Below are 14,042 nucleotides of genomic sequence, written 5' to 3'. Positions count from 1 at the left end.
AGCATGTAATGGAAAATACTAGGGGTCAGAGAGTGCTTGACCTAGTAATTACATTTGAGGATTTGGCTGTAACAAATATGATCACATTGCCACCAATCGGTGAGAGTGATCATAGTGTCTTAACTTGGGAGGTGGCTAAAGGTGTAGAATTTTCAATTAAGACAGGGTACATGTGGAATTATCGGGCTGGAAAGTATGACAAGCTTAGGAGTTTGATTGGTTCAGTGCCATGGCATGTACAACTGCAAGGACTAGAAGTTGATAGTGCATGGGAGGTAGTTAAGAAGTGCTTGCATGAAGCAATGGCTGACTGTATACCTAGAGTCCGAATAATAAATCAAGTAGGGGTTAAATGGATGAATAACACCATTAAGCTTGAGTTGCAAAAAAAGAAACAACTATGGAGGGAATTTAAGGAGAAGGGTGACCGGCAGGCACATGAACGGTATAAAGCGCAGGCCAGAAGGGTGACGAGTGTGGTAAGAAAAGCAAAAAAGGATTACGAAAGAACATTGGCCATGCAGGCTAAAGAGAATCCTAAACAGTTTTTTAGATATGTAGCAAGTAAAAGGAAAAATGTACATGGCAGATTGATTTTAAAGAATGCCGATGATAGGGAGGTAACTGAATCAGTTGAGATAGTTGAGTTACTGAGTGAGCACTTTGCAAAAGTATATCATCCTCAATGTCAATACATCTGTGGGATTGGATGGTATACCAGCTCGTGTTGTACGAGAAGCAGCTAAAGAATTGTCAGTACCCTTGACCATTTTGTTTAATTTGAGTCTCGGCTCTGGGTTAGTCCCGAGCGGGTGGAAAGAGGGGAAAATAGTTCCACTGCATAAAGGTGGTTCAAAGACTGCTGTTGTAAATTACCGACCGATTAGCATATCAGGAATCATTGTCAAGGTCTTAGAGAAAATAGTCAAGAGGAAAATACAAGATTGGATAGAAGAAAATGGGATACTGTATCGGGGACAGCATGGTTTTGTGAAGGGTAGGTCATGCCTCAGTAACTTGCTCACGTATTATAACACAGTGACGGCTGAACTGGATAAGGATAATGGGTTTACGGTGATTCTACTGGACCTTGCCAAGGCCTTTGACAGGATTCCACATGGAATTCTAATCAGTAAATTGCAGCATATGGGAATGGACATAGGGTTGGTGAGATGGATAGGAGGGTGGTTGACGGAGAGATATCAGAGAGTGGTTTACTCGGGAGTAGAGTCCACAAGATGGCCTGTGACTAGTGGTGTGCCACAAGTATCTGTTCTTGGACCACTGCTGTTTAATTTGTTCATAAATGATATAGGAAATGATCTGAGAGGAACAGTTCATTTGTTTGTGGATGATGCGAAGTTGGGTAGGGCAATAGTGAATGCAGATGACGTCAAAATTTTGCAGGATGATTTGGATAGATTGGAGGTCTGGGCTAAGGAGAATGGATGTCAGTTTAATGTGGCAAAATGTAAGGTTATGCATTTTGGGGTGAAAAGATTGGCGGCAGTTTACTGCATTGGTGGAACCCTGCTCCAGGAAATTGATGAGGCACGAGATTTAGGAGTGTTGGTAGATAAGGAATTGAAATTTAGGGGACACATTGCAAAAGTGACCAAAACAGCTCATCAAATCACTTGGTTGCTGAAGAATACGTTGACAAGCAGAGACAAGCAGGTTATTGTTCCTCTCTATCGAGCCTTGATAAGACCCCATTTAGACTACTGTGCTCAGATTTGGTCACCTAGGTTTCTTCTTGATAGGGAGGAGGTGGAGAGGATCCAGAGGTGAGTGACCAAGATGATAGCAGGTCTGTGGAATGAACCGTATGAGAACAGGTTGAGGATTTGTGGGTTGCAAAAATTGGTTGATAGGCAGAGGAGGGGAGATATGATTGAGACATTCAAATTACTGAAGGGTTTCTATAAAATTAATTCAGAAGATATTTTTGAGAACAGGGCTGGTTGTGGGAGGACTAGGGGACATCCATGGAAACTGGGCAAAAGTGTGGTTAGTAAAGGTGTTAGAGCTGGGTTCTTTACTTTTAGAGTAGTGAATGAGTGGAATGTGCTCCCTGAGTCTGTGGTGGATGCTGTGACAGTGAATGAGTTTAAGGCGAGGTATGATAGATACTGTATGAATGTCAAATAGTTGTGATGAATATGATTTGGGGCCTCCCTCGATGAGTCTAATGACTCCCTGGAGTTGCCCGTAATAATAGTAATAATAACTATCTGCAAGAGCATGTAATGGAAAATACTAGGGTTCAGAGAGTGCTTGACCTAGTAATTGCATATGAGGATTTGGCTGTTACTAATATGACCACATTGCCACCAACACTGATGAGAGTGATCATAGGGTCTTGACTAGGGAGGTGGCTAAAGATGTGGAATTTACAATTAAGACAGGGTACATGTGGAATTATCAGGCTGGTAAGTATGACAAGCTTAGGAGTTTGATTGGTTCAGTGCCATGGCATATACAACTGCAAGGGCTAGAAGTTGATAGTGCATGGGAGGCGGTTAAGAAATGTTTGCATATGGCTGACTGTATACCTAGAGTCCGAATAATAAATCAAGTAGCGGTTAAAGACAAATAACACCATTAAGCTTGAGCTGCAAAAAAATAAACAACTATAGAGGGAATTTAAGGAGAAAGGTGATCGGCAGGCACATGAACGGTATAAAGCACAGGCCAGAAGGGTAACAAGTGTGGTAAGAAAAGCAAAAAAGGATTAGGAAAGAACATTGGCCATGCAAGCTAAAGAGAATCTTAAAGAGTTTTTTCGATATGTTGCAAGTAAAAGAAAAAATGTATATGGCAGAATGATTTTAAAGAATGCTGATGGTAGGGAGGTAACCGAATCAGTTGATATAGTTGAGTTACGGAGCGAGCACTTTGCAAGAATATATCATCCAGGTGGTGACACTGCAGAAATGAATGAACCAATAATTATACAGGAATTGTGGTCAATGAAGTGGAGGTGAGTAGTCTATTGCAAAGACTCAATGTCAATACATCTGTGGGATCGGATGGTATACCAGCTCGTGTCGTACGTGAAGTGGCTAAATAATTGTCAGTACCCTTGACCATTTTGTTTAATTTGAGTCTCAGGTCTGGGTTAGTCTCGAGGGGATGGAAAGAGGGAAAAATAGTTCCACTGCATAAAGGAGGTTCCAAGACTGCTGTTGTAAATTACCGACTGATTAGCATATCAAGAATCGTTGTCAAGGTCTTGGAAAAATTAGTCAAGAAAAGAATACAGGATTGGATAGATGAAAATGGGATATCGTATGGGGGGCAACATGGTTTTGTGAAGGGTAGATCATGCCTCAGTAACTTGCTAGCGTTTTATAACACAGTGACGGCTGAATGGGTAATGGGTTTACAGTGATTCTACTGGACCTTGCCAAGGCCTTTGACAGGATATCACATGGAACTCTAATCAGTAAACTGGAGCAGATGGGGATGGATATAGGGTTGGTGAGATGGATAGGAGGGTGGTTGATGGAGAGATACCGGAGAGTGGTTTATTCAGGAGTTGAGTCCAAAAGACGGCTTGTGACTAGTGGTGTGTCGCAGGGGTCTGTTCTTGGACCACTACTTTTCAATTTGTTCATCAATGATATAGGAAAGGATCTGAGAGGAAGTGTTCACTTGTTTGCTGATGAAGCAAAGTTGGGTAGAGCAATTGTGAGTATATAGGATGTCAAAATTTTGCAGGATGATGTGTATAGTTTGGAGGACTGGGCTAGGGAAAATGGATGTCAATTTAATATGGCAAAGTGACCAAGATGATAGGAGTTATGCATTTTGGGGTGAAAAGATTAGCAGCAGTATATCACATTGGTGAAACCATACTCCAGGAGATTGATGAGACCAGGGATTTGGGGGTGTTGGTGGATAGGGAATTGAAGTTTAGGGAGCATATTGCAAAAGTGGCTAAATCAGCTCATTAAATCACTTGGCTTCTGAAAAGTGATTTGATGAGCTGATTTAGGCAGAGACAAACAAGTTATTGTTCCTCTGTATCGAGCCTTGATAAGACCCCATCTAGACTACTGCGTCCAGATATGGGCGACCAGGGTTTCTTCTTGATGGGAAGGAGGTGGAGAGGATCTAGACATGAGTGACCAAGATGATAGCAGGTCTGTGGAATGAACCTTATGAGAAGAGGTTGAAGATTTGTGGGTTGCAAAAATTGGTCGATAGGCGGAAAAGGGGTGATATGATTGAGACATTCAAATTACTGAAGGGTTTCTATAAGATTAATCCAGAAGATATTTTTGAGAACAGGACTGGTGGTGGGAGGACGAGGGGCCATACATGGAAGCTGGGCAAGAATGTGGTTAGCAGGGGTGTTAGAGCTAGGTTTTTTACTTGGAGAGTGGTGAATGAGTGGAATAAGCTGCCAGAGTCTGTTGTGGGTGCTATGACCATGCATGAGTTCAAGGTGAGGTATGATAGATACTGTGTAAATGTTGAATAGTTGTTCTTGACATGATGTTAGGGCCTCCCTCGATGAGTCTGTCGACTCCTTGGAGTTGCCCGTAATAATAATAATATATTAAATTTTCATCAATCAAAAGAAACGGCAAATTTCAGGACATCATTCTCAACTTGCGATCACTTATAAGCCTTAAATCAAGTAAGAGAAAAACACAATAGAATATAATATACCAATTTCTGTGATTTTCATTGATTATGAAAAGCCTTTGACTTAATTTGATTCAACAATTGCCTTTGGAGCACAACAGTGATAAAGTTCAAAAATGGGTCAAGAAAAATTACCTGATATTTCAGCAATTTTGCTGGCCTAATTGGCTGAGTGGTTAGCATATCCACTCTCCAGCCAAACAGCTGAGGATTCGAATACCACCGTGGGCATGGATGTTTGTGATTGTCGACAGAAATACTAGTGGTGATGATGGGCGGTAGATCCGTTGGTGTAGTTGTGGTTAGTTGTAGTTGGTAGATTGAGTGGTGGAGACAGTTATAGAGTAGGTGCCCTCCCTCGACGAGTCTTTGGACTCCCTGGAAGTGCCGCATAATAATAATAATAATAAACCTGTGCAAAATGCTTAAAGCTTTAAAAACATACAGGAACAGATATTTATATTAACATATTAACTCATATATATGAAGGAGGTTCATCAGTAATAAATTTAAATGAAAAAGAAATAAAGAGAGGAGTTAGACAGTCAGACTATCTCACCAAAATTATTTGCTAGTCCTTGAATATGCTATGAGAAAACTAATCTGGAAGAAATCTTAACATGTAAAGATAAGGAAGTCATTTTGCCTCTTTATAAGGCACTGATAAGACCACACTTGGATTACTATGCACAGGTTTGATCTACTAAGTTCCAAGAGGATAAAGACGCTGTGGAAACGGTGTAAAGAAGAGTTACAAAGATTATATTAAAGATTATGGGATTTAAATTATGAGGTCACATTAACAGTATGTGGATTACAGACTCTAGTTAACAGGAGAAAAAGGGATGATATGATAGACCTCTATCAACTTCTGAATGGGTATTATAGAATGTCTGATGAAATTTTTTATTAAATGGAAGGTAGGAAGAGAATATGGAGGTGGGCATCCATAGAAGTTAAGATTGCAGTCGAGAAAGGGTATGATCTAAGTTTTTTCCCTCGCAGATCAGTGAGTAAATGGAATAGTTTGCCATTAGGAGTAGTGAGTGCATCTAGCATGAATAAATTTAAGGAAAGGTATGACAGCTCGTTTGGGTGATTTATAGCCTCTCTTGGTGAGTCCTTGACTCCCTGGAAGTCTCACTTAATATTAATAATAAGATTGAATATTGCAGTGAATACTTAAGCAATCTACGATTTACTGATGATATCATTCTAATAGCAACATCACCAAAAGAACTATAACACATAATTATTGAATTAAATGAAGTCCGGAAGCCTAAACAAATATGGATAAATCAAAAATAATGTGTAATGGAAATACTTCAGAACAAAAACAAATTGAAATAAATCAAAGACCGACTGAAATAGTGAATTCACACAAATATCTAGGAGAAATCATTACAACCAACAATAAACTTGATAATGAAATTTCAGCTAGAATAATAGCCAGATGGAAAGTTTTTAACCATTATAGAGAGAAATTTAAAAACAATTTACCAAAGTGCCTAAAAAGAAAGATCTACAACCTGTGTATTCCCAGCAATGACTTATGGTCAGGGTTGTACTTTTCCTGAGGTAGGTGGGGGCCCCAAGGTGCTACAGTGCTCCAGGGCCTCCTCCATTGTTTGGGGCCCTTAAATTGGCATTAATTTTCAGCTCTCCCCCCCCCCCAACTACAGCCTTGTGCCTGTGCATAAGTACACCCCTGCCTATGGTAGTGAAACCTGGAGTCTGACTAAAAACACTTACAGAAACAAAAAAAACAATACAAAGAAACATGGAAAGAGCCATTTTGGGAATAACCCAGTTCGATAAAAAAAACAAAATAAAATAATAATACTTGTATAAGGAAGCAAACAAAGGTGATTAACATTGCCTTAATAATAAAAGACAACAAAAGGCATTGAGCAGGAGATGTGCTGAGAATGTCTGACAACAAATAGACAAAGAGAACAACAGAATGGACACCAAAACTACATATTGGAAACCAGGTAGACCGGTGGTAAGATGGGATGATGAGATAACAAGCTGCTATGGATATTTATGGTGGAGAAATGCACAAGACCGACTAAAATGGAAGAAGCATGGAGAGGCAATCGTCCAGCGGTGGACTGAATAAAGCAGTTGATGATGATTCCAATGTAGTACAGATTTAGGATTTGTACACATGAAAAGAATTTCTTGGGCAAAAATAGATGCCATTTATTTTATTTATTTTTTTGAAAGCTCACAAGAGTATAGAAGTAATATGTAATTATCCATGGAAAAGCTAAGGAGTCTAGATTTCAAGTCTCGCTTGAAAGTCCAGTCTTGCCTTCTAAATTAAAGATGCCAAGAAATTATATTCTTGGTTTAATTCTTTACCCAAGTGTAATCAAACAAAGTTTGCGTGTGAAGTAACTTCACGACTGGGCAACTCCTATATAGAGGCTCATGACTTCTCATCACCTATCTTAATATCCCATCTTTCTTGGCATCTTTAATTTATAGTATAACTAAGTGGAAAAACTTTCAAGTGCTCTGATCTCCATTACATCATACACTGGAATGATGGGGGGGGGGGGGGGGAATAAGGACTTTAGTTCTTATCCCTTTATATTTGATAATACTCTGCCCATCAGGCAAGATGTAATGGAAATCAGAGCAGTGAAGTATTTGTTGTATGACCAAGAGTAACAGAGAGTGGTATCATCAGTAAAACTGAGGAAAGAGATCGAAGTTGGTGAGAGATGGTAACTTATATATATAAATGAGACATGGTTGGATGAGGATGATATCCTGACAAAATAGAGATGGCAAGGTATGATGTATTTTGTGAAAATAGGAAGGATAAAAAAAGGGAGGCAGAGTGCTACTGATTATAGACAGAGTTATGTCCATACAAGATAGAGATGCAGGGGGCGGAAATAGTGGTAATGGTTTTAAGGCAGTATGGTGTGAGATAAAGGTGAATAGAATGAAATACTTGCTTGGATGTTGCTACAGGTCTGTTAATGTGGATGGTAGTGACTATGAAATATATAATCAAATTAGCCAAACAAATAAGAAAAGGGTGATCATTATGAGCTATTTTAATTATGGCAATATAGACTGGAATGATGAGACAGCAACTGGAAGTAAAGAAAATGAGTTTCTTGAGTTTCTGAGGGACGACTACCTCAGACAGTATGTAAAAGTTTGGATTTTTAATCCGAAGTTTGGATTTCGAATCCAATACTCTCAATCCTTGTGTGCCCTCTTTGAGGGCACAAACGAGGATTGAGAGTCTTGGATTGGATCATCTCATCAGAGGATGTAATTATAAAATGAGGTATCCAATCACCCACCAATTGCTGAAAGTGACCATGAGGTGATTACCTGGGTGGTTGCCAGCAGTGTGAGGACTTCTGTGAGAAAAGGTCCACCTATGTGGAACTACAAGCTGGGAAAGTGATTATGAAGAGCTCAGGAGAAAGCTAGCGGGTGCAGCAAATGTGAAGTTAGCTGGAAAAGAGATCAATGCAACTTGGGAATTTTCAAGAACTATCTAGTAGAAGCAATGTCACAATGAAATAGCAACCTTCTAAAACACCTACATTAATAGGAACATCTCATGACCCAAAACTAGGGAAATGAACTTCTATAAAACATGCAGAATTAGTATATTTAAAAAAATGCAACTGTGAAGCATGAAATTAGTGTCCATATTTTTATCTAGTTGCAGTTTTTAATCTAAATGCCACTTCATATTCCCTTAAAGACAATGAAACTAACTTCATGCTAACTGAATTTTTTTTTTTAAATTAATTCCACGTCAGGTATAATCTTGATATAATTACAGTTTGTTTCTTTCTCTCATTGTGAAATTTTGGTCGCAATGCAGGAATCATGATTGGTATATTGTGAACGATGGTACTGTGCATCGAGAGATGAATCGTGGAAATCCACTTAGATACCAATTTTAATTATATTAAAATTGGTAGTTAACAATAATATTCTTATACACCCTGTTTTCCTATGGTCAGCAAGTAGTAAATAATGTCCATTTTATCTAGTCTGGCAATCTTAAAAACCGCATCTTAACACTGAAAGAAGTAATGAAAAATTGAACAATCTTCTTACTGCTCAAGACATTTTAAATCTAATAACAATGAACAGTTATTTTATCTTCACATACTATGAATATGTTATCTACATTTCACACACATTATCAATATTCTCACCTTCCTGAAAAAAAAAAAACAGACCCAGATAATTAATCCAAACTGCTTTTTTTATTTCAAAAATAACAAACACCGACTTCCTTGATCAGAACACGTGTAGGCATACATAGACCAAACCGGAAGTGGTCAATTTCTAATTAAAACTGAAGAAATTATCATTTAACTTCATTGGAAAAGTAAAAACATAAGTTTCTATTCGCTCACAGGCTATTCATCTTTATGCTTTAAGTTATCGTATTTATAAACAAGAGTACAAAATAATTACACTTGAAACTAAAAGAAACGCGTTTAGCCATATGGCAATCAGCATCAGTACCGCCATATTCAAAAGAGATTTTCTAACATATCACATTTTATAACGGTGGAAGGAAATGGATATAAAGTTTCAAACTGGAAGATAAACAATTGTTTGAAAGAATAATAAAACTCCATCATACTTTCAGAGAAAAATATCTGAAGGTTTAAAAGTTTCGATATTCAGCTGCGATTTTATAACTGTTCATTGTTATTAGATTTAAAATGTCTTGAGCAGTAAGAAGATGGTTCAATTTTGCATTACTTCTTTCAATGTTAAGATGCGATTTTTAAGATTGCCAGACTAGATAAAATGGGCATTATTTACTACATGCTGACCATAGGAAAACAGGGTGTATAAGAATATTATTGTTAACGGGTATCTAAATGGAGTTCCAATATTCATCTCTCGATGCACAGAACCATTGTTCACAATATACCAATCATGCTTCCTGCATTGCAACCAAAAAAATTTCACAATGAGAGAAAGAAACAAATAACCACATGATATATTTATTATTATTATTATTATTATTATCAAAAAATCAGCTAACGCCTTTTTATTCCCGTATATACGGGAGTAGGCGAGGCCATTTTAGCCCTATCTAACTTTTGGAGACTGAGTGGGCAGTTCAATCTCCACTGGTACCCAATCAGAGACAGATGGCCCAAGGCTATCACTAATTAAGCGGTACGCAGTGAAGAGAGACGGCTCAAATGTGCCGCCATCTCGTGGTCTCTAACCCTAACACAATATATTTTAATGTCTGAAATAATGTGGGTTCTACGGTCGATTTTCTTGAGTTTACAGGACGAAAAACCCGAGTTTCCGGGAGGAAAAACCTGCTTGCCCGTGCCAGAGATCGACTAACTCGGGAACCGGTCGAAAAAAGGCTTAGAAAAATTTCCTCTAGTCGCCAACTAGACTCGAAACCAAGACTTCCTTCGTGCGGCCTAGCGCGGTGGTGTGCAAACGCCACATCCACTGAGCTACACAGGCTCTCTTATTATTATTATTATTATTATTATTATTATTATTATTATTATTATTATTATTATTATTATTATTATTATTATTATTATTATTATTATTATTATTATTATCTGACACCTTGTAGCTCAGTGGATGTGGCGTTTGCACACCACCGCGCTTGGCCGCACGAAGGAAGTCTTGGTTTCGAGTCTAGTCGGCGACTAGAGGAAATTTTTCTAAGCCTTTTTTCGACCGGTTCCCGAGTTAGTCGATCTCTGGCACGGGCAAGCAGGTTTTTCCTCCCGGAAACTCGGGTTTTTCGTCCTGTAAACTCAAGAAAATCGACCGTAGAACCCACATTATTTCAGACATTAAATATACCGTGTTAAGGTTAGGGACCACGAGATGGCGGCACATTTGAGCCGTCTCTCTTCACTGCGTACCGCTTAATTAGTGATAGCCTTGGGCCATCTGTCTCTGATTGGGTACCAGTGGAGATTGAACTGCCCACTCAGTCTCCAAAAGTTAGATAGGGCTAAGTGGCCTCGCCTACTCCCGTATATACGGGAATAAAAAGGCGTTAGCTGATTTTTTTTTTTTGACCTTCAGGGAGTCCAAAGACTCATCGAGGGAGAGTGTGCCAACAGCATCGAACGATTGATCCCTTCCAACTACTAACCGCCCTCAAACTTGCTTAACTTTTTGAGAGCCATCAGTAACACAGGAGCTACCAATCGACCAACCTTTGCTGGTAAATTTTTAGGAGTAAAATTTACGCTTTGGTTTTGGAACTCTTTTGGTGTTATCTAGAATGGGAAAAGAGAAAGTTGTCCAACAAGACCCAGCAGATTATGTAGCTCAGTGGATGTGGCGTTGGCACACGACGGCGCTTGACCGGACGAAGGGAGACTTTGTTTCAAATCTAGTCGCCGACTAGATGATAATTTTCTAACCCTTTTTCGACCGGCTCCCGAGTTAGTCGATCTCTGGCACGGGCAAGCGGTTTTTTTCTCCCGGAAACTCGGGTTTTTCGTCCCGTCAAGTCAAGATAATCGACCGTAGAACCCACATTATTTCAGACATTAAATATATTGTGTTAGGGTTAAGGACCATGAGAAGGACCACTTGTTGAGCCGTCCCTCTTCACTGCGTGCCACTTAATTAGTGATAGCCTTGGGTCAGCTATCTCTGATTGGCTGCCAGTGGAGATTGAACTGCCCACTCAGTCTCCAAAAGTTAGATAGGGCTAAATGGCCTCGCCTACTCCCTATGTACGGAAATGAAAAGGCGTTAGCAGATTATATATATATATATATATATATATAACGGTAATAACATCCATTGTAGCAGTAAGTAAAAAACTATATGGCGTGAGGTAGAGGTGAACAGGATGAAATGTGTTGCTAAAGAAATGGCAATACATTTCCAAAAGATGAAGAAATACATCGCAAAAATGTCTAGAGAGGTACTAAACGAGTGATCGTTATGGGTGATTTACTAGGGTGGTCTGAAAAGTTCTCGACCTCGACCATAGATGGCAACACTATCGGCAAGATTTTTTTTCTTTTTTCTAAGTTGATACATCTGTCGTAACCATCCATGTGAGATTGCAAGTCATTTTATCAAGTACTTTGTTTCATGCAGCTGTCTGAAGCAAAAGTGTTGTCTGTATCCCTTGAAATGGATAAAATTGAGTATCGTGCGGTTATAAAATTCCTTGTAAAAGAAGGTTAAACGCCAAAAAAAAAAAATCATTCGAAGTTCATAAAAGTTTATGAGTACACTTCTCCTTTGTTTTCGACAATATGCGCTGCCGAGCTTAAACGTAGCTGTACTAGCCTTGAAGATAATCCATGTGAAAGACGTCCAAAAAGTGTAAAAACACCAGAAATCATTGATCAATTGCACGATATGGTATTGGATGACTGGCGAGTCAAAAGGCGTGGAATTGCTGAGACAATAGGCATTTCAAGAGAACGTGTAGGATATATTTTGCATGAAGAATTGTAAATGTAAAAGCTTTGCACAAGATGGGTGCTGCACTTGCTCACAGCAGATCAAAAATGCACTTGCATGAAAATCTTTCAACAGTGCTTGGAGCGTTTTTACAAGAAGAAATTTTTACTAATTTTGAATAAATGAGTATTGGATTCACCATTTTCCAGAATCTAAACAGCAGTCAAAACAGTGGACAGAAGCCAGTTGTTCATCACCAAAGAAGACAAAGTCGGTTCCCTCAGTTGGAAAGGCCACGGCATCGGTGTTTTGGGATGCTAACGGCATTTTGTTTATTAATCATTTTGAAAAGGGTAAAACAATAACTGGAGAATATTATTCCGATCTTATAACCAGACTAGACGAAAACATTCGTGAGAAAAGACACTCGGTTTGTAGAAGAAAAAAAAAATCATCTTTCATCAGGACAATGCACCTGCCCACAAAGGTGTTTTGGTAATGGGAAAATTAAGGGATCTGCAGTATGAATTGCTGGAACATCCACCCTATTCCCCAGATTTGGCTCCCTCTGACCTCTATCTCTTCCCATAACTAAACGTCCTCCTCGCTGGTCAGCGTTTTTCTTCGAATCAAGAGGTGATTGCAACTGTAGAAGGGTATTTTGTAGATCTTGCTGAAAACCACTCAGAGATGGGATAATTCAGCTGGAGAATTGCTATAAATGTATTAGTCTTAAGGGAGATGATGTTGAAAAAATAAAAATAATTTTGAAATTATAAATTCGTTTTTTCATTGTTATTCCGAGAACTCTTCAGACCAACCCCATATATTATACAAGGATTGATTGGGTAGAAGGGGGAAATCTCATGCCAAGAATGGAGAACTTCTGGAGTTGTTGTGAGACAACGTCCTCATGCAGCATATGAAAGAAGAGGTTCGACATCAAAAACTGTTAGTTTGGTCAAAACGTCAGAATGGGACCTATGGTATAAATTTATCACCAGTTGGTGACAGTGATCATACAATACTTTCCTGGGAAGTAGCTAATTATATTGATATTAAAATTAGGACTGGTAACAGGCCGAACTACAAAACAGGAATTATGACTAACTGAGGAAAATACCACCTTTGATCCATGATACTGCTGAAGAAAAATATCAGCAATAAATAAAATACGTTAAGATAATGTATCCATAGAATATGAAGAACAATGCATATGGGACTAAAATGGATGTGTAACCTTATTGAGCAAGCAATCGCTTGGTGATCGTGTGAAAGGAATATTGTGACAATAAGACTGATATAAATTATGAAATATACAAAACAAAGGACAGAAAAGTAACATATATTATGGGGGAGACAAAATCGCAGTATGAAAAGAATTTGGCTATGATGGATAAGGGCAATTCCAGTAATCCTAAGAATTTTAGTGAAATAAAAATGAATTTGGAAGAATAACTTTACCGAATGCAGATGGTACTTACTCTAGTGTAGGACGTTAATGAGATTTTTAGTTAATGAGTGCTCCCCATGATAATATTTAACACCTAGGCGTATGTAGCAATGTGCACGATACTACTACAATAGGTGAAGAGATCTGAGTATATGAGAACAAGGTTGTAGAGATGTTGCATAATATGGATAACAATTCGGCAGTAGGGTAAAGTGGAATATCAGCCCACGTTTGCTAAGGGAATGTTCAGACGAATTGACTAGGCCTTTGATGTGTTTGCATAACTTGGGTCTCAGTTCAGGAAAGACACTACATGAATGGAAAGAATGTATGAAGCTTTCGCTGTATAAATGTTTATCCAGGTAGCCATGAAACGCCATGAATTTGAAAACGTCCACCAATGAACTAAGCTCCATACAACTGAAACATTCCCATACCATTATCAAGCATCTAAAAAACTTGACAGTTACAATGATGCAGTCCTGCTGACACCATTACCCAGGTA

The 14,042-nt window shown here is 38.7% G+C and overlaps 1 protein-coding gene across 2 annotated transcripts in view; it reads right to left on the bottom strand.

Annotated features, from left to right (window-relative positions):
- The window catches only part of Eogt (EGF-domain O-GlcNAc transferase), a 402,968-nt gene extending 393,805 nt beyond the window's left edge, over window positions 1–9,163 (bottom strand). For both annotated transcript variants that reach the window (XM_090408171.1, XM_090408016.1), the window contains exon 1: window positions 8,862–9,163. The gene's annotated coding sequence lies outside the window, so the exon portion shown is untranslated. The remainder of the gene's footprint in view (window positions 1–8,861) is intronic.
- Window positions 9,164–14,042: the final 4,879 nt, after the last annotated feature.

Source organism: Typopeltis vanoorti, chromosome 1 (genome assembly GCF_054136105.1).
Source record: "Typopeltis vanoorti isolate ZY-2024b chromosome 1, IOZ_Tvanoo_1.0, whole genome shotgun sequence".
In the NCBI taxonomy this organism is placed as follows: domain Eukaryota; kingdom Metazoa; phylum Arthropoda; class Arachnida; order Uropygi; family Thelyphonidae; genus Typopeltis; species Typopeltis vanoorti.
Note: the sequence above shows the minus strand (reverse complement) of the source record. Positions and strands in the feature narration are given on the sequence as shown.